Source organism: Pan troglodytes, chromosome 13 (assembly GCF_028858775.2).
Source record: "Pan troglodytes isolate AG18354 chromosome 13, NHGRI_mPanTro3-v2.0_pri, whole genome shotgun sequence".
Lineage (NCBI taxonomy): Eukaryota > Metazoa > Chordata > Mammalia > Primates > Hominidae > Pan > Pan troglodytes.
In genome coordinates this window covers 140,877,120-140,900,269 of record NC_072411.2, presented here as the reverse complement: position 1 = coordinate 140,900,269, position 23,150 = coordinate 140,877,120, and the positions used below count along the sequence as shown (strand labels likewise).

Genomic DNA, 23,150 nt, shown 5'->3' with positions numbered 1-23,150 from the left:
GTCCGGAAAGGGGTCAATGCGACCTCTGGCTGCCTCACTGTTCCTCCATTCTCAGTGGGTTCTGAGTCATAACTCTCAGAAGAAAGAGGCTGGCTCCTACTTCTCGAAATGGGAAGGTATTTATGATGTCCATAATAAATTTTAAAAGCAAGTTAAAGATGATATGTAGAGAATAAATTCTGTTTTTGCTTTACACGTGGGGTGTGTGTGTATATGTGTGTATGTGTGTGTGGGGTGTGTGTGTGTGTATCTGTGCATGTGGTGTGTATGTGTGTATATGTGGGTGTGTGTATTTGCATGTGTGGTGTATTTGTGTCTGTGTATATTTGTGTGTATATGTGTGTATGTGTGTGTGATGTGTGTATATGTGTGCGTGTATTTGTGTGTGTGGTGTGTGTATTTGTGTGTGATGTATGTGTGTATTTGTATATGTGTGTGTATTTGTGTATGTGTATTTGTGTGTGTGTGTGTACTTGTGTGTGTGGTGTGTGTATGTGTATTTGTGTGTATGTCCGTGTATTTGTGTGTGGTGTGTGTGTATGTGGGTATTTGTGTGTGTGTGGTGTGTGTGTATGTGTGTGTGGTGTGTGGTATGTGTGCATATTTGTGTATTTTTGTGTGTGTGGTGTGTGTGTGGTGTGTATTTGTGTATCTCTGTGGTATTTTGTGTGTGTGTGGTATTTTTGTGTGTGTGGTGTGTGTGTATGTGTATGTGGTTGTGTGTGTGGTATGTGTATGTGTGGCGTGTGTGTGGTGTAGTGTGTGTGTACTTGTGTGTGTGGTGTATGTGTATTTGTGTGTATGTGCGTGTGTGTATTTGTGTGTGGTGTATGTGGGTATTTGTGTGTGTATGAGTGTATACTTGCGTGTGGTGTGTGTGTATTTGCGTGTGTATTTGTGTGCTGTGTGGTGTGTGTGGTGTGTATGTGTGTGGTGTGTGTATTTTTGTGTATGTGATGTGTATGTGTGTGTGGTGTGTGTGGTTTGTGGTGTGTGTGGTTGTGTGTGGTTTGTGTGTGGTGTGTATGTGTGTGGTTGTGTGTGGGGTGTGTGTGGTGTGTGTGTGCTGTGTGTATGGGTGGTGAGTGTGGTGTGTGTATGTGTGGTGTGTGTGTATGTGTGTGTGTGGTGTGTGGTTGTGTGTGTGCATTCACATACAGGTCCATTTACAGATACATGAATTCACATACAGAATACCTCTGGGAGGAGTCTCTTTACGCCAAGTTATTAATAACAGTGGTGGCTGCAGGCAGGAGAGGGGATGTTTGAGATACAAAGAGGATTTTCATTTTTGTACTTTATTTCCTTCTTGATAATTTAGTAGGATTGTGGATTATTTTTCTATTTAGAGAAAAACTAACTTTAAAACAAAGAGTAAACATCTTACATATAGCAACAAGATTTGAAATCATTGCTTTATGCTTATAGGAAGAGCAAAAATATCCCTATGTTAACAATGCAAGCAACCTACTGCATGGACTTTACATCATCTTATTTTATTTGATTAGAGATGTCAGTCCTTTACTTAGTGAGGCTTATGTCTTAACAGGATTCATTTTCATATCTGGATCTCCAAGCACTTCAGTTAAAGGTGAAGAGCCGCCTTCTCCCAGGTGTTGCAGTGGATCAGGAGCTGCACTGTCAGAAGGGATGGGCACCACGTGGAGACTTTGTCCACTCCCTGCAGTGCACAGCACGATGAAGACTTACTGAATTGCACCTAAACATATCAACAACCCACTGATATAGCTTGGACATTTGTCCCCTTCAAACCTCGTGTTGAAATTTCATCACCAGTGTTGGAGGTGAGGTACAATGGGAGGTGTCTGGGTGATGGGTGAGGATCCCTCATGAACGTCCTGGTTGGGTCATGGGTGAGGATCCCTCATGAGCATCTTGGTGCAGTCCTTGAGGCAAGGAGTGAGTTCTCGCCCTATTAGTTCCATGAGAAATGATTTTGTAGAAGAGCCTGGCACCACCCCCACCCCTTGCTTCCATTCTCACCATGTGCTCTTTGCACATGTCAGCTTCCCTTCACCTTCCACCATGAGCGGAAGCAGCCTGAACCCCAGAATCAGCCTGAATCACCAGATGCAGGTGCTGGCACCATGCTTCTTGCACAGCCTGCAGAACCAGAAGCCAAATAAACCTCTTTTCTGTATAAATTGCCCAGCTTCAGACATTCCTTTACGACAACACAAGTGGACTAAGATGCCGGTGTATCTTCTTCCAGTTTGCTATGACAGCCCCACTTTGGTGGAGGCACTGGCCAGCTTCTCTCTGGCCCCATCATTTGGGTCTTTTGATTTGCCCACTTCACAGATAACTCCCTCCCAACCTGAAACAGACTATGGATGGTTGGCACTGCTTGGCTTGTCCTGCCATGTGATCACAATTCTTCATATCTTCCAGAAGTTTCTTTAAAAAAATCTGGGCCTTAAAGCCACTCACCCTTGTTAGATTTTTTTCATTTCCACATTTTTTTGTCATTTTGATAAGAATGAGGAGAGCAGATAAGCTCATAGGATTCATTCTCATTGAAGAAATAAAATTCCAATCAATTTTGGAAATGGAATTCTTATTGAATAAAACAATACCTGTCCTTTCTGTTACAGCCCATCTTGGTGAAGACAGCCTGTCTGTCCACAGGGAGAACCAGGAGAAGCCCAAGTGGTCTTGACTCTGACTCGCTCCAGGCGTCTCCTGTTGATCAATGCCACGGTCCTCCTCCAGGTGCCCTATCTGCAGTTTGGCAGGCTCGATTCTCTCTCTCTGGGATCTCGTATATTCTCCTGACACTGACCTTCACAGGCTTCCACAGTGACTCCTGGCCACCACCGTCTGGCTCTCTGAGCCATCTCCACTGGTCAGAGGCACCCCCCCAGCACCCACCCCAACCCTGTGTTAAATCAAAGACCCCCACAGTGCTCTCTGTCTCTTAACAAAGTTTCTTCTAGGAAAGCACTTCTTAGATTTATAATTTTGTATGTAATATTGTGAAGTCAGGAAGAAAATGTGAAGAGTTCAAGCATCTTTTCTGGATCATCCGAGGAAAACAGTTCAAGATTTCCAATAATAGTAAAAACATCAAACAGATATCTCAGAGGTTTCTATGAACCAGACAATGAAGTAAGTTTATTATCATATAATATCTTATTTGACTCCCAAAACAACTCTGTGATGTAGAGACTGTCATGGGTGAAGCTCAGGAGGCGGTTGCCTGTATGAAGTCTCCCTTAAGCTCACCCTTCCATTCTGTTCTATGTGGGAGCAGCCAAGTGCTGCATGACCCTTTCAGTCTAGTGTGATTGTAAGGACTGCATGTTATTTAAGAGTTGCAGTCTCCAGAGGCCCCAGCATTGGCTCACACGTACAATAGGTGTCCAATTAACAATTGCTGCATGAATTGTTGCAGAGGTCACCTGTGACCCTTGGGTGGGCAGGGTGCAGAGTGACACTATCAAGAGTTACTGGAGCATCTTATAGGCAAACTCTATCTCCTTTAAAAGTTACATTGATGATAAACATAAAAATTGAGACTGTCAGCTTAATTTTATACATTTAACTTTGCAGATTAAGTTATATTATAATAAAAATGTGCTATAAGTAAGATAGTTGGAGGCCCAAGATAATGACTATTATTACTGGAGCAATAGTTAATATTTTTAAAAATTCCAGTGCAACCCAAGGATTTTCCTGCTCCCATAGGAGAGATTTGGCCCCTTCTTGCGTGTTCAGACATCCCACATCATGTGCTTAACATGCAAGCTAAAACTCCATCTATAATTAGATCTGCCTAAAAGTGAATAAAAGGCATTCCAAAGAAAGGTTTTCAACAAAATAACGTTAAAATGTCCATATGTTTAACTTGGCTTCAAGTTGCAAAATATCACAGTGCTATATGCTGTTAATGCTGTAAACTTACATGGGCTTTTCAGCTGATCCAAAAGCAAAAGAGAAAAATTTAAGTTCAGCAAAAATGAGGTGAAAGATCAAGATATGTGGAAAGAAATACTCAAAATATTTATTTAAAAAAACAATTCAGGTGACTTCACTGTCCATATTGCAACTTCCCTGTTTACAAACATTGGACTGATTTTTCAGAAAGGCATTAGGTTCCCAGTATATTTTAGGGCATCAGTACAGACATCTGGTTGACAGAGAAGCCAAGTATACATTCCTGTAATGTTCTTAGTCTTCCAGTCATTCTGTTTTCTCCCTGTGAAGTTAACAAATAGAGACCCACGATGTGTAGAATGAAAGACTCCCTAGTGTGTCAATAACTTTTTATCTCTTTGATGAAATACAGAGTGCAGTGATTCGGGATTCTCACCAACAATCTCCTGATAGAAATTCCTCTACACCTATCCACTATTTTCAATACTTTAATTATCTATAAGTACATGTTTACTACAAAAACTTGGGAAATGATTAGCTGGGCATGGTGGCATGTGCCTGTAGTCCTAGCTACTTGGGAGGTCGGGGCAGGACGATCACTTGAGGCCAGGAGTTCGAGGTTACAACGAGTTGTGATTGTGCTACTGCACTCCAGCCTGGGTGACAGAGAGAGACTCTGTGTCTTAAAAAAAAATGGAAAATACCAAATAGTATAATATTATTTAAAATTTCCACTTTTAGGAATGGTAGAATAAACCACTCCTGCCAACCCTTCAGCTAAGAAGTAGAAAAGCTGGACCAAAAAACCTGTTGGAAGACATCAGACAGCTAACAAAGCAAAGAAACATTGTAAGGCACAGATCCAGGAAAAGAAAGAAACTCAGCCCAGCTTTTCTCCAGGGTCAAATTCCAGAAGAAAAGGCTAAGAAACTGAGCAGGGCTTTAGATTCACCCCTGTGAAGAGGACAAATTAGAGTCTGCCAAGGAGGGAGTTTTTGGGAAATCTGAAGATTATGGAGTATGAGTGAACCAGAAATAAATAATTCTGGCAAGGATGACACCCAATTTTATCTCAAATCCTGATAGGGTAAAGACAGCCTGGGATTGCTAACACCTTCCAGAAATAAATGTAAGTCTTCTCTGAAAAAACAATATCCTATATCTCAGTTATCTTTCCAATTTTTCCTATACCATATCTGGAAAACAATGAAAAGTAACCAGGTTTATGAGAAGACAAGAAAAAAATAAGTGATCAAAACCAAGGGAAACAACAGACAGAAAAAATGAACCCAAAGAGGATTCAGATAATGGAGAAATCAGACATAAAATTTAAAATAATTATTACTAATACACTTAAGTAATGAAAGACAAGATGAAAAATTTTGGCAAAGAACCTGAAATTTTTTAAAAACAGAAATTATAGAAATGACCAAATACAATCAACACAAGGAAACAATGGATGTATTTAATCATAGACACAGCTAAAGAGAAAATTAGAGAACTTATAAAGCAGAAGAAAATCTCTAAACTGAAACACAGAGAAGGAAAAGGAAGATAAAGGAAAAAGAATATAAGACAAGGTGAACATATCTAAGATATAAATGGGTCCCCAGAAGAAGAGAAGAGAGAAAATGTGGCAGAACTTCAGCAAATACAGGACATATTTAATTGCATAGGATCTCCAAAAAGTCTGAAAGCATAGACAATGTATACAATGTTTTCAAGGACATTTAATCTGTAAAAACCAAAATACATCTTCATTTTCAAGCCAATGGATACCCTATAGATTTAAGGCTATCAACCACAAAAAGCAGTGGGAATAAGAGCAAAAAAAAACAGTATATAAGTTATATCCTTTGACAAAGTAGAAAACCACTGGGAGAAACACGAGAATAAGTTCATTGCCTGATTTACAGGTAAAAATAGGTGATAATAGGTGGGAATCAAAACATATAATTAAGAGTCACAAACCAACTCCTAGAAGCCTAAATAATAAAAGAGGGGAGGGCTGCGGACATGATATGAGGGTATAAAATGTGTAAATATACAATTATATAAATATTTAAGTATAAAGGTATCCACAAAGTTATATGAAAGTACTATCTTTCCTAAATACTAAATGAATAAGAAAACAAAAAGAACAAATTAAAACAGACAACATGGTAAAAGAGCTCAAGTACATAGAATGTATTTTACATGGTACATATACGTCGAATAACAGGACAGAGCTGGAGCCAAACATTTTGGTCACAGTGTTACGTTAAAAGGGCTTAATCCACTAATTCTCTAGGAAAAGTATTTTAAGACTAGCTCACAAAACAGAGGGCCATTCTGTGCTGTATGTAAGACATGCCTAAAAGAATATGATTTTAAAAAGGTGAAAATAGAAGGGACTATGCAAACAGAAAGAAAGTGGGGGGAGGAGGAGGCAGAATTCTGGCCAAAAAGCCTTAAATTAGACAAAAATGACTATTCCTAATCCTGAAAGCTACCATTCAGAATGAAGATTACAATTTGAATATTTATGTTCCAAACGAGGTGACAGAGTTCATAATTAGAAACTACAGGAGAAGCAGGGAGAAAGAGAGACAAATAAACATAAATAAAATTTCTATTTAGCGTGTTTCTGTTTTATTCAAAAGCATTAACACACTATTCTCAGCTCAAGATAGGTTAAAGGAACAACAACAAATCAATAAGGATCCAGAAATCCTACACAATCCACTCAATCAGGTGTACAAAACATCCCAATCTCAGCAGCAGAGAATGCGTGTGAGCGCAAAACATTCTTGAAAAAGGGCCGTTCTTGAAGGGCGAGCTTTGCTACACAGCAAAGCTCAGTCATTTTCAGAAAATAGAATTAGTACAAACAATATTTTCTGCTTGCAATGAAACAAAACTCAAAATTAATAATAAAAAGGCCTTTCTACCAGACAATTAGAAAAAAAATCTGTCAACTAAAAATTCTAGGGTCAAAGAGCAAAAACAAACCTAAATCGGAGAATTTCTAAAAATGATGATAATGGAAAAGCCACAGTAAAATCAATAGGAAAAAAATCAAAGCAGTAATCAGAAAAAACCTCATAGTTTAATGCTTAAATCGCTAACATAGTGAAAAAGAAGTAGACTAAATATTCTATCCTGTGAGCCAGAATAAGAAAAATAAAGCAATTCAAAAGAAAGCAGAAAGAAGGAAATAATAAAGATAAAATCCAAAATTAGTTAAGAAAAAAATTAAATGGAACTAATAAATGAATTCAAATATCAGTTATTTGAAAAAAAGAAAAAAAACAGACAAACCAGTAGCTAGCCTTAGCCTAATCATAAAAAAGGAGGAAAACACAAACATTCAGAATAAGAAATGATAAGGGTAAAATAGCCATTAAAATAAAAAAAATTTTTTTTAATGAAGTTACTTGGCAAAACTCTATGCAAATAAATTTGAAAACCTCAAAATTGGTATAACTTCCTAGGAAAATATGATTTATCAAAATTAATTCTATTAGAGATGGTTTAAATAAGCCATTCCACAGATGAAACATAGAAGGTTATCAAAGAACTAAAACCACAAAATAGCAACAGGCCTGCCCTAATGGTTTTGCAGGGAATTGCACCGAACTGTCAAAGACCAGGTAATTCTAATGTTGCTTAAATTGTTTTAGACACAGAAAAAAAAGAAAAAACAACTTTCAAATTATTTTTATAAAATATAACTTTTTTTTTTTTTTTGAGACGGAGTCTGGCTCTATTGCCCAGGCTGGAGTGCAGTGGCATGATCTCAGCTCACTGCAACCTCCGCCTCCCAGGTTCAAGAGATTCTCCTGCCTCAGCCTCCTGAGAAGCTGGGATTACAGGCACCCGCTGCCATGCCCGGCTAATTTCTGTATTTTTAGTAGAGACTGGGTTTCACCATGTTGGCCAGGCTGGTCTCCAACTCCTGACCTCAAGTGATCTGCCCACCTCGGTCTCCCAAAGTGCTGGAATTACAGGCTTGAGCCACCACGCCCAGTCTTTGTGAAATATAACATTGATAGCCACCAATGAAGTATATATTATCAGCCCCCAAGTCCAGCAATCTCCTTAACGGACAAACGCTCGATGCATTTTCCCCCGAATCAGAGAAAAGGCGAGAGTGTCCTCTAGCTCACAACAGCATGGCAGTGCACCAAAAGGTATTAGGTAACACAATTAGACCGCAGTAGTATTTAGATGCTTAAGAATTAGAAAAGAACTATTAATAGTACCACTTACCATCTTTATTTGCAGATGATGCGATAGTATACCTGAAAAACTCAAGGGAATCAACAATAAAACAAACACAGATGATAAAAGGATTCATTTATGTATCAGGCACAATTAATACATTCACATATATACAACAATCAGAAAATATAAATATACAGAAAATTACAATAAGAAAAGGAAAAATTTAGGAAAATTTAACAAAAATATCAAAAATGAGAGAAAGTTTTAAATACTCCTAAAAGATACAAAGTAGAATTGGGGACAAATGGAACAATGCATTGTTTCGGGATTTTTGTCTTAACTATTCATAATGCTGAAAGCTACCGTTGAGAATGAAGACTACAATTTGAATATCCATGTTCAAAGGACAAAAAGAACCACGGAGACTTAAAGTCGGTTCAGTCATTGCATTGTTGATGGCAGTGCTGGTATACTTCTTCAGACTCTTGATATGTATTGTGAGATAAAACAAAAGGCCTGATATTGGGAACTAGGATTTTCAACATGAAATAAAGAAGAGACGGATTGGCTGGGCGTGGTGGCTTATGCCTGTAATCCCAGCACTTTGGGAGGCCAAGGTGGGTGGATCACGAGGATAGGAGTTTGAGAACAGCCTGACCAACATGGAGAATGCCCATCTCTACTAAAAATACAAAAATTAGCTGAGCGTGTGGCGGGCACCTGTAATCCCAGCTACTCAGGAGGCTGTGGCAGGAGAATCTCTTGAACCCAGGAGGCGGAGGTTGCAGTGAGCCAAGATCGTGCCACTACACTCCAGCCTGGGCAACAGAGCAAGACTCTGTCTCAAAAAAAAAAAAAAAAGAGACTGATTGAAAATCAATAAGATTAAGACCGCTATAGACCTGAATTTACAGAGAAACAATCAGTCATGGTATATTTTAGCCTTAAAAATATATATATTTCTCCTAACTCCTTCCTAGTTCACCAGACTGGGCATAAGTCACAAAATTACCCTGCTAGGAATGGGCTGGACCCCTGACGAGAAGAAAGGGACTCTAGCCTAAAGGAGCTGCAAAACTTAGCTCCTGGGTACGAGCAAGGTCAGTAGAAGACATGGAAGACAGATCCCGAGGGTGCTGGATCCAGGACAGGGGAACATGGGTTGGCCAAGGGAGAGTTTATTCATCTGGGAGCATTGTCCTTGATCCAGGGTTTAGCATCCTGGCGAGGCCCGAGGAGACAGTGCTAACATGCTGCTGTGTTGGCCCTTGGGAGCTTGGAGAAAGCAACGACCCATACTAAATGCAGTGGAAATCTAGAACCACAGAGCCAGAGGCTGGAAGAAGGGATCAAAAAACTCAGAGAAATGGCCATGCCAGAGGGGACCTGCTGCTCGAGGCCAGAAAGTCCCCACTGACTATGCTCAGCAGAAAGGTGCTGGGGACATCCCATTGACCAAAGCAACAAGGGATGCAGTGATCAGGGGGCATCAGCTCACTGAGAAGCTCAGGGGGAGAGGGGCTGACGGCGGGAGGTGGTGTTGCAGAACGAGGCTCTGATATAATGAGGACGACAGAGTCATGAAATAACAGAGGCCAGGTGGAGGCACTGGGACCTCAAAGCCATGTGGGAAAGAGGAATGTCAGGCACTTAGGGGGCTGTGGGACTCTGTGTCTGGGTTGACACTGATGCCTGGGGACCTGAGCATGCTCATCTGTTCAAGGGAGAGCACCTGGGGGCCAGATCATAAAGGAGGTCCTGGCCAGCTATGGACCACAGTAGGTTCTCAGGTCACCAAGAACCACCTCCCTCCTTCTCAAACATACGATTGGAATGGACATACTTGGTAATTGGCACCCCCTTGTACTGGCTCTTCACCCATGGATAACAGCTGTGACAGCGTAGGGAAAGTGAGTAGAAGCCGTCGAAACATTCCTCCTCCCCAGCCAAGACAGTAAGTCAAAAATCGTACTGCATCCTGGGAACACAGAAATTCCTGCCACTGTCAAATACCTAAAAGATCAGGAGTGTGAGCCTCTTCAGACCCCATTGAATCCACCAGTCTAGTCCCTCCAGAAGCTCACACCCTCGAGGACTGCGTGGGCTCCCACAGACCCAACCAAGCCCTAGCCCCAGCTGCAGCTGCTAGGCCAGACGCGATGTCTTTGCCAGAGCAGAGCAGTATGGCTGTAGATGGGGAGAAGGCAGGCTCTGACCAGGCAAGTGTGTCCGTTCCCATTCTCAGAAAGGAGGATCAGAAGCAGTTGGCATTCATGTGGATGGACAGTAGGATCATCTAAGGTCTTGCCCCGTTATAATTGTCCTGCCCTCTGCCATAATGTGGGTCACCTGGCTATTCTGCAGAAGCCTGCAGCCCCCAGCCAACATCAATCTTTGAGAGCTCAGGGAGAGTTCAAGCTACCCATATGGGATCTGGCATACCCTTACTGCAGACCCAGGAATCCATTTTCCAGCAAACGAGGGGTGACAATGGAATGCACTGGTGAGACTGAAAGATGGGCTTGGAGAAGACACCCTTGGAGCCGGACACCAACCTCTGGGATCCAGCACACGCCACGCTCACATCCGGTCCACGGCGCACCGTGCCAGGGAGGGGGGCAGGAAGCACAGTCCCAGGAAGCAAGGCAGGGGAGTAGGGACGGCCCACCCAGGGGATCTGTGCTTCCTGTTCCTGCACATCTGGGAGACAGGGCCAGGGAAGACAGAGAGGAGGATTCTAGAGTCATCCAGAAGATATAGCATTAGGACCTGGAGGTCTGGAGACCAGGGTCAAGGGGAGACTTGAGGCATGGTGGGACTCTACTGTGTCTGCCCCCTGACGCCTGAAGCCACAACCTTCCCACCAGTTGCCCTTGAGGATTGGGGCCACCTCAGCTCGAGTCTGTGCTTGCTGACCCCACTATGGTCATGGTGACTGACCTTCAGGTCACCCGCAAAATGTCTGGGCTCAGAACCAGCCAATTTTCACAGCAGGTCTTACCCCAGCCCTGTCCTCACCCCGTTCTCTTATTTTCCCAGTGGTCAGGTGATGCCTGGCTGAGCCCCCAGTGTGTCCTGCTTGGCTGTTTAGGGGAAGGATGCCAGCTGCACCAGCAGTGCACAAGGCTGAGATGCAGACGAGGACCAGCTCATGAGGGCCTTAAAGGCCAGGCTCAAAGTGTGGCCTTTGTCCTACTAACAGTGGGAAGCTTCAAAGGTAGTGCAGCAGAACAGAGATTACCAGCTGCTTCTTTGAACAATGATTCTGGAAGGAGTGTCGTGGAGACGGGGGACATCAGAGGCTGGGACCCACCAGGAGGCAATGAGGTAATGGCCCGGGCAGCAGAGTGGGATGGGAGCCAGGCAGGAATGCCAGCACTGCCTGGGATGCATGTGGAGGGCTTTGCAGGCTACGAGCAGGGGTGGGGCAGGGGTGGAGGAGGCATGGGTCACCTTCGGTGATGGAGAGAGGTTCTCACGAGAAGACGATGGCTGAGTGTTAGCATCAGGAAGGGCCCGGACCCTCAGATGGAGTCACCCAGCAGGTGGGTCTGTATCCCAGGAAAACCATCAGGGCTGGAGGAGCCTCTTAGGGGACACGGCCTGTCCCGAAAGGAAGGGCAGATTCCAGAAGCCAGTGACCAGCCGGGAGCCTGGAGATGGGTCACAGCACTCCACAGCAGGCCCAGCTTTGCCCTGTCCCTGTCCTCCATCCTGAGCAGCGCCAGCCTCCGCTGACATCCGGGCCTCGTCTTCTCCAGCCTGCAGCTGCAGCTGGGGCACACATGCGTCTGCCCGGCTGCCTCCTTCCTGGGAGCTTTGCTGTTTCTTCTCCCCCGAGCTGTTTTCTCGCAGACCCACTGGAAGATTTTTTGTTGTTGTTACATTGCTATGAATTTCTTTTATTTTTACAGGAACAGGATCCAATTGAAGCCAGACCTTGGAAAAAGTATACGAGAGGCCTTCTCAGCCTTCCTCTCCCCCTCCCCAAATGCTAACTCTCTCAGGTCCTCTCTGGTTGCCCAGATGTTCCTGACCCCCAACTCCACATCAAAGCTCAGGACACCTCGTTCACATTAAACTGCCAGGGCCATGAATGGGTTGGTGCGTGCCTGGAGCAGCAGCCGCCTCTCATTGTCAAGTCCTCCTCCTCCTGGCAATGCCATTTCCCTCCAGGGTCCGTGAGTCCATACTGATTACAGGAACTCTGATTATTATACTGATTATTATGAACTGGACCTAGGGCGCACTCTGCCAGGTGTGAGTGTCACCTGCCACCTGGATGTTGCAGCATGCCAATGCTTACACAAGGCTGGATGAGGCATGAGAAAATGTCAGAGATGCCACAGCCAGAAGAGACTTCCCAGGTTGGGCCCCAGGACGCCAAACCTCTGGATAGAGAGACAGTCCAGGCATGTGCAGCCGGGGTCATGTGGGGGAAAACTGGAGCAGTGACAGGCCCTGAGTTCTGTGCTGCTTTTCACGGCAGCACCCTCCAACCTGCAACAAGCCCCAGTGTGGACAGAGTGGAAGACGCACATGAAGCCTGGAACGCACGTGTAAACGTCCTCTCAAACACATCTGCTCAGAAGTACCCAGAGCTCGAGGGAAATGGGGATGAGGGTAGCCTGGGGCCATCTGGGGAGGCCACGTGGTGCCCTCCCCGCTCTCCCCTGTGCAGGGCTGACAGAAGGTGGGGCGGGCCGCAGGCAGGAAGGAAGCCACCGCTATGTGGGCTAGAGGCTGGTGGAGCTCGGCAGCGTGGATGTGGGACCTGTGGCCCCACAGGGGGGCTTCACTTTAGGTCACGCACCCCAGACACTGGCATGAGGCGGGATTCTCGTACAGGTGTCCACAGAGAAACTGCTCCCAGGGGAGGCTGGGGAGGGGTCAGGGAGGGGAGAAGCCAAGCCAGGCTGCAATTTCCAGCACAGGCCCCACTCAGCCAGACCCTATGGACAGCACTGGGGCACAAGCTACCCTATCATCCACATCCTCAGTGGCAGAGCTTGTCCCCATGAGGCAGGGGAGCTGGGATGCTTCACCCACAGGCAGCTGAGGGTGTAAACCCCTAGGCCCTTTGGCTTCAATAGTTCAAGGGCAGTTCTCTGAGGAGCAGCAGGTGCTGTGGTGGAGGAAACACCCACAGAAGCCGAGGGATAGGCGCCCGGGAACAGGGTGAGTGATGTTGGGGAGCTAGGCAGAGCATGCTGTGTCTGCTGCGTGTGTCTACATGCACACAGATGTGCTGCCTGTGTCATCTACATCTACATGTACACGGACATGCTGCCTGCATATTCTGCATATTCACAGACATGCATCATGTGCCTATATGTACACAGCTCTGCTGCCTGCGTCATCTACATGTACACAGACACACTGCCTGCACATTCTGCAGGTACACAGACGTGATGCACGTGCTTATATCCACACAGCCCTGCTGCCTGCGTTGTGTGCATGTACATGGACATGCTGCCTGTATCTGTGGGTGAGACAGAGTCACAGGCTGTCTCACTCAAGTGTCTCATTCACTCAAGAAGGAGACCTTGAATGCAGGGAGGGCAGGTCTCCCAGCAAGTTCTCCCAGGCTCACTTTGTGGCCCTGGCTTGCCCCTTCTTGGGCTGTGTCCACTATTCTGAGGGGGACTTATCAATCTAGCAGGCAGGGGTAGGGGAACCGCCAAGCTGGCACAGATGTCACACTAGCTAGTGGGGCAGCGTCATGAGGAAAACGCTTTTCCACTTCCCACTGCTCAGCATTCACACCGGTGCCTGCACCCTCATCAGGCTTTCCCCCCTCATTCTCCTGTGCCACACCGGAGTGACTAGGCTGACGGGGTGACTGTGAGCCGCAAAGACCCTGGGCAGACGTGGCCCTGGAGCTGCATAGCCTTCACGCCCATGCCGAGAATGGTGTCCTGAAAGGTCCCAGGCAGGGCTCATTCCTGTCATGTTTGCGCATCCACAGTGCAGATAAGCTGGAAGGAACTGTTTTGATGAAGTCATCAGAGTCGACGGTGCAAGCAGCCATCGGGCGCTGTCTTGCCAGGAACACAGATAGACCAACCCGTGCTAGGATCTATGTGCTTAAGAGCTTCTAAACTTGATTAAGAGTACTTTACTGTTCCCTTTTGCTTAGGAATTTACTCGAAACACTCAAATCTCCTTATGCATTATTTGGGGACCCTGCTCAGGGCCAAGCCACTTCACCTATCTGAGATGTCGGGTAATCTCAGCATTCCCACCTCCACACCTTTTGAAGCTGGCCCAGCTATTTCAGCATCATCGATCGCCACTCTGCTTGGTACAGGAGGAAGTCTTGGCTGTGGTTCTTTTTGTAGTTTTGAGTTTGCTTTTTTGTGAGGGTCATAATTTTGCTCAGGCGTGACTCTGCATATGGACAAGGAGACATTTTGAAGTGGTCATTAGATGGAAGTATGCCCTATGCTCTGATGGTGCTGCCCTGAGGTCCCCAGCAGAGGCCAGGCTCCTGGGGACAAGACCCCGTAAGGTGCTGTTTGATCCCCTGCTCTGGACCCAGAATCTTTGCTGTGGCAGGAGGAGGAGGCCAGCCCCATTCAGGTGCCTGGGTGTAATAAGAACTGGGGCTCAGAAAGGGGCTTCTTTGGACCAAGCTGCACTCTGAGCACCCCTGTGACCCTCTCCCCTCACCGCCCACTCACTTGGGGGAGGGGGGCAACACCAAGAAAAGCTTTGCTGCATGAGCTGCTCGAGGCCGGGGATTCATCTCGCCATGTGCAGAAGCTTCACAAGCCTGAGGAAGGGGCCACTCACCATTTCTCCTCTTTACCCTCCCAGGGACTCCTGTGGGAGGCAGAGGCCCAGCCAGGACCCCGCCTACTCCAGGGACGAGTGTGCAGGAGGTTTGGCCCCATCCAGGGAGGGCAGGACCTGCTGGGTAGGGAGACCTTTGAGCTTTGTCTCAGTGCCCCTGGGCACACGTGGAGTCCCCACCCTGAGGACCAACTGTGGGGTCACAGAGTGACAGTAAGCCCATGGGCCTCATCCATCCATGCCCAGGGGTGACCTGCCCTTGGGGGCTGGTACTCAGAGGAGCCAGGAGACCAGGAGCGAAGAGGGTAGGAGGCTGAGGGTCAGCAGTGGCGGGCAGGAAGGAGGGTGTGGCCATCTGAACTGTGCTTCCAGAAGGGCCCTGGTGCACATGAAAGGCCACCACGTGACGGACCGGCCCACAGACCGTCCAGGCTGTGCCTGCTCTCCAGCTTCCTCCATCCTCTGACCAGGCCCTGGGTGCCTTTGACATTGCACCAGCCACTGACCAGGGCAGTCATGGAGACGAAGGGGAGACAGCACCCTGTGGGGCTGCAGATCCCTATGCTTGTGGGCGGCAACAGTGGCACTGCCTCTCCATGCTGCTGGCGGGTATCAGGCCAGGGGGTCCATCAGAGATGATTCTGCCTCCAACCACAGAGCCCTCAAGAACAGGCCTGCAGACTCGAGGTCCAGGGCAGAGTGGGGCACTCAGCCCGCCCTGGTTCCAGGCCCGAACCTGGAACGTGTGGGAACGTGTCACATCCACACAAGCTCACACCAGGCACCCGATGCACACAGACACATAAAGACCATCTCTTTGAATGTGACCATGACAGTACAGACACGACCAGACATTTTCTCCCCAGAAACGTAGCCACCAGCAGGAATAAAAATAGAAAGGCTGCCATCTCACTGCAGAGGACAAAAGCAAGCCAAGCATGAGACAGATAAAAAGAGAGGAAAAGGAATGGCAAAAAAGCAAAAGAAAAAATTCAAACAGAAAACAAAAAGCAAGAGGACAGAGATGGGAACAGCTGTGCCGAAATTAAAACTGAAAATGTCTTCATTAACAGACAAAGGTTTTGTATCGGATGGAAAGTAACATCCATAAGCACAGAACGGCCCCGAAACATTGAAAATAAAAAGATGGGTAGAGGTTTGCGCTGTCAAACACAAATAACATAAATAAGACAGTAATGCAATAGGCAGGAGAGTCAAGTTCAAAGAGGAAAACGGGGAATAGGGCCAGCATTTCCTGATATAAACGCTGTGAGCCAATAGCATGTGAAGTGTGAATCTCAGAGACAGCTTAAGAGGCCAGCCCAGCCGCCACGAGGTGCGTGGCCATAGGAGAACCTGCAAGCATCGCAGCCAACTTGGAGCTGTTAGCGCTGCATTCCTCCAGATGATGGAGGAGGTGAGTGGTGGGTTGTGGCATTTCGACAGCCCCTTACCCCATGGGCCATTAACCTGACAAGCCCAGGCCTGCAACCTTCCAAAGAGGGGACCCACTGAAGCCCACGAGAATGTCCAGATATCACGACAGCGTTAAGCCGAGACCTTGGGAAGGTTTCCATATGGGAACTCCTAACATTTCTAACTCACCAATACGCTTGCCCACAGCTTTGGGTGGATCACAGCATCATCCCCAGCAGGGAGGTCACTTGGGATGATAATACCAAGATTCTGCACTATTCAAGAATTAGTATGGCCCTGGCCAGCACAGCAGGGCTGCGATGGGGAAGTGCAGGAAGCCTGTCCCATTTGGGAGGCAGACCCAGAAGGCCGTGGGATCCACCTACTGTGGGGGTGCATGCATGGAAGGGGGTGCCCCCACTGAGGCAGAGTCCACAGGAGCCGCCCTGAGAAGAACACACAGGCAGCTTTGAACTGTGCAGAACAAGAGGTGCCGCGGGATGTTCAGCCTCAGGTGAGCATAGGACGTGATGACCAGGGCCTGGGAGAGCCAGATGGGGACCATTCCAGTGGGGAAACCCATGGTGAGGGGGAACCCAAAGGCAGGCCCAGTCCCACGGCCCAGCAAAGAGCTCATTTAGTTGGAGTGGAAGTGGCACATGTTGGCCTGGGAAGGAAGCAGGGTGGCCCTCCTGCCAGGATCCCAGGGCTTAGCCCTCAACCCCAAATAATGGAAGGGGTAGAGATCCACGGGTGGCAGAAGTTGGGGGGGCGCAGAGGAGATCATGAACGTGCTGGGAGCCTTGAGAGAACTTCTGGAGCCAGAGGAGAAGGACTAGCTCAGAGAACTGATCATGAAAGTGTTCCCCTATCCTCTGCACCTGAGTTCACACCATCTCAATGTGTTCACACCACCTCAATGCGTTCACACCACCTCAATGCCTTCACACCACCACAAGCTCATACCATACTCGGTCACCCAACTACAATACTTAACTACTTCTGTTAAGTATTCCTGGTTTGCGTAATGTGCCCTAGTTATGCAAGATGTCACCACTGAAGGAAGCTGGGAGATGGACCATGGACCTTTCTGTGTCATTTTTGCAACTTCTTCTGAGTCCAAAAATTAGTTCAAAAGGAAGGAAAGTGCTAACAAATTCATTAAGTAGAAATTAATTTATCAAAGCATCTCATGTAACAATGCAAAGGCCTCCATGAGTAGTAAGGATCTATTAGTCGTTTGCACACTCGTGTGAATTAGCTGGTTAGAATTAATCTTAGCATGAAACTGAATGAAGTACTGGATGGGGGAGGATGTGGAACAATACTCATATTTGAGCTGAGGGTGCCCTGAGGGCTGGACTGAGAGATGTATTCAATGGGGCTGAGGGTTAGGACAAGCTCTGAGCCCCAGGGCAGAGACTCTGGGAGAGAAAAGGGCCTGGGCTCTGACCTGGAAGGATATGTTCCCTCCTGCAGCTCTTCCACCTCTACCCACTTTGCCACGGGGTCCCGTGGCCCTGGCAGAAAATGAGCTGCACCCACAGAGCTTTGTTCTCCGGATCAAGAGTCATGTTTGTTTTATGGGCAGCCTGGAACCAGAAAAAGCTACTTGTTCAACCCAATTTGACTATGGGCAGCAAGATTGTATTCATGCTCAATGACCGCTGCTCAGCTCCATTTGGGAAAACAACCCTCAGCGACTTGGGAATGGCTTAGGTTCTGTGTTGCCCTTTGTCAGAGGCTGTAGGGGGCTGTGGGGCTGCAGTAAGGGCCTGAGACTCTGCCTCCAGGCCCCCCGAGCAGGGCGGGCTCTCACACAGCCTTGACTTTCTGGGGAGCAGCTACAGCAAGCTCGATGAGACATATGTTTTTCTTCTGCTTGCAGAGGAAAGAGGCTTGGATTAAGTTTTGAAATTTATTTCAAATGCCTCTATCATGAGACTTACACAATTTGTATTTTCCAGCTTTAAAATAAGCTTTAAAGTTTGAGACTTTATTTGTCTGAGCAAGGAAAATGCTTCCTTCTTTGTTAGACGTTTTGTTGTTTATTGAACACCTAAGAAAAAGCCATTTGACAAAGATCCAAATGTTTACTCTCCAGTGACAGAGGCCCAATCAGAATGTGCCTCATGGGGGAATTTGTGTCCTAGAGGGTAACGGTTGAAAGAAAAAGTCACCAGGGCTGCTCCACTGTGGTCTGCACACACAGGTCAACTTAAGAGGAATCAGTTTTTGCTTTTTTTTTTTTAAAGCCAAACAGTACAACAAGCATTTCTGCTGATGTGAGTGTTTCTCTGCCAGCTGGCTGTGCCGTATTGTGTGGGCCATCTAAGGCAACTAATGACAGTTTTGTTACTCCAGGATTCATTGCAGAACAGAGCCAAGATGTGTTCTCTTCAGGTTCTCTCCAGGTTCCAGCTGACTGTGGAGAAAGTGCAATATGTATCCAAAAGTAAAAATGTCCTTCTTCCTAGAATTGTGTTTCTGAGCCACAGGCCAACATTTAAATATAAATACTTTGGTCACTAGAATACATGAGTTCCATGAAGCATAAATGGTCTGACTTCATATAAGACATTTGATGAGGGCCTTAAACATTTCCTGCAGCCCCACCCAGGATGAGTGTGCTGAAGGTCAGCGCTGCTGGTCAGCCCCACAGAGGTTTCCACAGCGCTTTGGGGTCTTCTGTCTTCGGCTACTAAATGGCTCCTAACACACTCGGCTCTTCTTTGAGACAAGACCATAGGTGGGGGTTTGTGATTGTTATGGGTTTTGTTTGGGAGTTTGAGATACTTGATACAGGGCTGTAACTCCATGGGTTTGGGCAAAGGCGTGGCCTTAGGCATTCATTGGTATTTCTTAGCCAGAAGATCTCACAGAATGAAAATCAACTGCCAATAAATAATGCTAACAGTGTTGGCGGTGCGAGGAGAGGGCAGGGAGGGTTCAGGAGCTGGGGCCGGCAGCTCAGTGGCATCTGGGCTGTCTCCCCTGCCCCAGGAGCAAATCTCAGCTTGGTTGAGAGAAGACAGAGACAGCACTTTTGATAGAAAGAGAAGCCCCCATGAAATTTGGGATCTGAGTGGAGTCGTGGGAAACCAGGAAGAAATGTCAGGAGATGATTAAGATGTATAATAAGGTGTCCAAAACCTTTTGACAAATACAAATTAGAGAAAGGGAAGTAAGGGCAAGGGCCCTGAGATGGTGCCCGGAGAAATTTAAGTGGAGCCTGTGCAGCATCTGGGCCAAGAAAGGGACCACCTCCATGAGAGGTGGATGGGGCACGAGCCCCGGGCAGCCTCCACCAGGTCTCCCTAGCCCGAAATACAGACAACCCATCTCTTGATCAAAAAGACGTGTCCGTGTTCCATCCTCCTTTGTTCAGGGAAGGCTGGCTGTGAGAGCTTTTGGAAGAAATCTCCTCTCACCACAACAAAAGCAGGAGAACCTTGGCCCCTGATTCCACAGCACGAGGAAGACACGCAATTAGCTTCACTGCAAAGTGCTGCCAGATGAAACTGGAAACACAACAAATAAAATCATTAGCCATCGGAATTGGAATTACCTTCCAAGGCTCATGCTTGTACTTTTCTCTCGCTCGCTGTCTCTCTGACTCTCTTTCTCTGATTCTCTCTCTCTCTCTCTTTCTCTCTCTCTGACTCTCTCTCTGTCTCTCTCTCTCTTTCTCTCTCTCTGACTCTCTCTCTGTCTCTCTCTCCCTCTCTCTGCCTCTTCATCTCTGTCTGTCCCTTTCTGTCCCTCCATCTCTGTCTTCCCCTTCTGTTTCTCTTTTCCCTCTCTTTCTCTCTTCCTATCTTCCTCCCTCTTCCTCTTTCTCCTCTCTCCTCCTCTCTCTGTTTCCCAAACACCACTTTCGATGGTGCTAATGACTATATGGAAACTGAGTCCTGTGCCTGTGTGTGGGAGAAGAAGGCAGCAGACAGGAGGTGGGTCTTTGGGAACTGTGTCTGTAGGTGACTGCAGGGTCAAAGACCCCCATGACTTCAAACTCATGTGTAGAACCCAAGGCATTCTGAGGGGCCTCCTTCAGGGGTTTTCAGGTCCCCCGATACCCCCGTTATTTGGCTGACCTGTCACCTACCTGTGCCAGAGGTACAGTGAGTACAGGGGTGGGGATGAGACAGGAGACCAGGGCAGAACCTTGCTTACACAGCCCCATGCCCAAGTCAGACACCCTGTCCTGGAGACACCAGCCATGCGCCTGCTTCTTTAAACCAACCCCCAGCCTAGGGCTGTAAAGGCTGGAGCCCATTGGCACAAGTAACCCCTATGGCCCCTACCTGGTTCTCGGTGCATTTGGTCATGTGGCCTTTGTCCCTACCACATCCTGCTATTTGCCATTATTTTTAGTGCGTGTAACATCTGCCAGGATGCCCAGGAGCACAGAGGAGTGGAGTGCATTCGCAGGACAAGCACAAGAAAGCCGAGAGTGCCGACGCCTCTCAGGCTGCCCACTGCCACACTGCCACCGCGAACCACCTGCTACAGCAGCCACACTGTGAGTCCTAGCTTCCCAGAGGGCCCTGGCCTCCCCAGCACAGCCCAAGGCCTCCGTGACTTTGACTTGGTTCCTCTTGGAAGCTCAAACTCCATCTTAACACGCTAGGCTACTGGGGAATGCGCTTTACATAAAGCATCTTTCATTGCGTGAAAGCCTTTCCCGAGGCTGTCATTACCGCCTCAACCCATCCCCAGGCAGGCCTCCTTCCTCGCAGGGAGCTCTTCTGTTCCTAGGCTGCTCTGCTGCCCTCTGCGCAGGGATTTAAATGGGGTCATGACCAGAAGGAACAACAGTGGCTGGAACCAGCTCAGCAAGGTTATGTTTTTCCACTTGGCTGCCGAGTCTCTGGGACAGATTCCCTAACCTGGAGTAGGATACTTCCTTCTCTGTGCCCATCTCCTCATCTATAAAATGAGTGTTGCAATACCCCCTACCTCATGGGGTGGTTGGGAATATTCATTGATTAACAGGGCTTGCCTCACTATAAGTACCATGTAAGGTATAAATTATTTTATATATATAAAATATTTCACAATTTCAGCCATCGAGGCAGAGAGGGCCATGCACCTGCTGCAGACAGCAAGAGTGGAAGAACCTAGGAAGCTCTCTGCCGATGCTCACAGCTGTCCTGGAAGAGGGAGTGGGGCCACCCAGCCCAGCTCAACTGCCCGGTAGAGCTCAATTCCATAGACGGTGGTCTCTGGGGACAGAGTGCCCCTCAGCTCCCAGGAATGTGCCTGCGTGCTTCCCTCCCCGTGACACTTCCTTCCTCAGCTGGACATGCGCTGATGTCCACTTGTGATGTGTTTAGCTTCACTGCATGCCCGTGAGAGCCACGTGACCCTCAGCAGGACTTATGAAGATGTAACATTGGACATGGTAACAGAACAACCACACGAGAATAATCTCACAAGATGGCCCATCCGCAACAGGCTAGCACCTGGGCTACCCTGGACACATGTGTTTCCTGCTGGAACAGTGACCGAGGGGACACTAAGGTCCCCCCATCGGTGTGGGGTGTATGGGAACTCTCTGTACTATCTTTGTAATTTTTCTGTAAGTTTAAAACTCTTATAAGAAATGAAGTTTCTTTTTAAATCCTCGTCGTCTTGTCTGACCACCCGCTCTTCTGCCTGGGTGCCTGCATCAGGCAGGCACTGAGGGCGCCCTGGGCGATTGGCCCCAGAACCTTGGGTCCATCAGCTCCCTCGGCCAAGGAATGTAACTGATCCCAGAACCATGAATTCCCCTAATTGCTCCCTCTGCAGAGTCATCCTGGAAGCCCCAAGCTTCCACATGTGTTTCTACTCGGGCCTGGCCATTCCCATGTGGATGCCAAATGTCAGCCGCCCAAGGAGACGGGGCAACATTATCTCTCTAAGTCCTTGGATGAGCCCACCTGGCCTTTGTCTGGCTTTGGAGGGCCAGGACCCATGAGTTTTAGAGCCACGGTGTCTGTTGTTGACCTAGGATGAAGAGGCTGGGGTTGACCATTCCAATGCCTGAGTTTCAGTAGAGAAGGAATTTCACTTATAGACACAACCACTCACTCTAAAAGGCCACGGATCAGTCACCAGCCACACCCCCAGAGTGGGTTTCTCCTAGTAGGATTCCTTCAAGTGTCCATTCCACAGTGACTCAAACTCCTCACATGCCAGTGGTCACCCCCACACTGCTGACTCTCCCAAGGGTCTTCCTGGGGTCTGCACTGAGGCCTTGGCCCCATAGAGTCCTCATGGAAGGGTCTGGATGCTCAGCCTCATGTCACATCACACTCACAAGACCCCGTTCCCCGCTGGGCTCTTCCCATCCAGCTCTGCACGGTGCACTGGAGCCCAGCTGACACCCCACTCCCAGCCTGCTAGGCCTCCAGACCAGGAGGGAGGGTGCACTGGGGAGAGCTGACAAATGCCAGATTGATACATATAGGCCACACGATGAATTTGGGGTATCTAGGGCCACTCTGAACCCACAAACGTCAGCATCCCAAGTCCTGAGCCATGCCTGGGATGGAGGAGGGAGGTTAGGTCACCAGACTAGGGGACCTGGGAAGGTTTTGGGTGTGTGAACTGGGGAAATCTTGCCCCTCGGAGGCCAGGTGGATTCTGTAGGCTCAGCCCTTTAATTTTTCTCTGTCTTTGGATTAGGGGATGTTTTCTGCTTAGAGGGATCTGGGGCAGGGACAGCAGCCACAGGTAGGAGACCAACAGGGAAGAGCTACCCCCGTGTCCAGCCTGGGAGAAAGGGGAGGACACCAGGAGGCCTTTCTACTTTGCCCTTCACCCTGCAGACTAAGAAACACTGCAGCACC

At 47.6% G+C, this 23,150-nt stretch overlaps 1 long non-coding RNA gene across 1 annotated transcript; it reads left to right on the top strand.

Moving 5' to 3' along the window:
* Positions 1 to 20,060: 20,060 nt before the first annotated feature.
* On the top strand, positions 20,061 to 21,789 carry LOC134808026 (uncharacterized). The gene is made up of 3 exons (XR_010149959.1): positions 20,061 to 20,264; positions 20,689 to 20,836; positions 21,381 to 21,789. It is a non-coding gene; the product is annotated as an uncharacterized LOC134808026 (long non-coding RNA).
* Positions 21,790 to 23,150: the final 1,361 nt, after the last annotated feature.